Consider the following 1,525-nt stretch of genomic DNA (forward strand, 5'->3'; position numbering starts at 1 on the left):
AAACCCTGAAAATATCCTGCAAAAAGTTACCAGGACATTTTCTGGGGTTTTTTTCTTCCAGAATTTCCATCAAAATATTTCCCATAATTTAACAGTTTATGTCAAATTTACCAATATTTTGTCAACCCAAAACTGAAATTCTGTCTTTTTACTCTGTCTTGATATATTCACAAACTTTTTTAAAAACCTTGGACATTTCCAAATACTTTTGTCTTCCAAACTATTGAAGTCTGTATTTTATAACATATGTTAATTATAGAGTCAAATATATCAAAGTTAATGTATTTAATATATTCTTAACATAACTTTGAAACAAAACTAATTTCTAAGTCCACAGGAAATGTAGTTGTAAAACACAAAACACTGAGTTTGAAAGTAGCTCATGCAAAGTGATATAAAAATGAAACCATTCTACAATTTGCAGACTTTATTTTGCAATTTAAGACCATAAATTGACATGTCATCTAGTCTTTATAACTAACCTTTGCTATTATACATTAAGAGCTAAACATATTCTTGCGCTTGCTAACGTTTATCTTCTGTACATCACAACTAATTTATTGTATTTAACTATGCAAACTTTCAACTTATAAATTAAATGTAAAGCAGTCTTGACTCTAGTCTTTGAAATCAAATAAACAATTTTGTTAATTAACATGGAACATATAAAAATTGCTTTGGATCATGAAAATCATAGTTGTAAACAGGACCAACATACTTCAAAATAATTTTTTTTTAATGAAATACAGGTATAAATATTCAGTTAAAAATCAAATACATAAACACAGCCTAATGCCAACGACAGTGGAAGACACTGGATTCATGAGTGTATGCTCTCATTACCTCTAGTCGCTGTGAACATAACAAAACAGTCCATTTTATGTTTATGTTCTGCAAAAAAAGGTTAATCCAACTCTTAGGTCCAGTTACCAAGAGCTTGAAATGTTCTGACCAGTTCTTGTGCTTCGCAAAGGTTCCTGGTGCACCAGGTTTGATGAGATCAATCACATTTAAACTTCAAAAGGCTCAAATTTTCCATGGATTCCCAGTCATTCAGTTCATTAAGGGAATTGAGCCATCTGGTTGGAATGCAAAGCTGCTTCTTCACCTTCGTCGGCGACATGTCAGTCGACCTCGTTCAGGGTTTGAACCCAGAAAAACTCTAAAAAAAAAAGAGAATGGATATTCCAGTTTAACACAGAAACTTACTTTTTACAAAACGCTTCTAAATTACATTACAGCAGCACATCACCTTGCTCATCAGTGTCTCACCAATTGCTAATAGCTCTTTCACAAACATTGAGTAATTTTGATGAATTCTGACATTAAAAAAAATTACACTAGGCGTGTGTCAATTGCAGATTTCTGGCCAATCTTTAAAAATCTGACTTGTCAATTCTGATTTTGGCCGATACTGATTGTCTTGTCTGAATATTGCTAAATGCAGCAAAACGTCAGTGGGTTGGCAACAGTGGGGTGACTATTGATAACTGCAAACATGGAGACATGACCTGGTGGGCCGGTC

At 33.0% G+C, this 1,525-nt stretch overlaps 1 protein-coding gene and 1 long non-coding RNA gene across 3 annotated transcripts in view; both read right to left on the reverse strand.

Moving 5' to 3' along the window:
- LOC103131866 (phospholipid phosphatase-related protein type 4-like) overlaps positions 1-1,525 on the reverse strand; it is a 27,051-nt gene that overhangs the window by 14,104 nt on the left and 11,422 nt on the right. The gene's annotated exons all lie outside the window — the stretch shown is intronic.
- LOC107834943 (uncharacterized) overlaps positions 269-1,525 on the reverse strand; it is a 2,839-nt gene continuing 1,582 nt past the window's right edge. The window contains exon 2 of the long non-coding RNA XR_001660778.1: positions 269-1,160. This is a non-coding gene — a long non-coding RNA (uncharacterized LOC107834943). The remainder of the gene's footprint in view (positions 1,161-1,525) is intronic.

Source organism: Poecilia formosa, unplaced genomic scaffold (genome assembly GCF_000485575.1).
Source record: "Poecilia formosa unplaced genomic scaffold, Poecilia_formosa-5.1.2 Scaffold862, whole genome shotgun sequence".
NCBI classification, from domain to species: Eukaryota; Metazoa; Chordata; class Actinopteri; order Cyprinodontiformes; family Poeciliidae; genus Poecilia; species Poecilia formosa.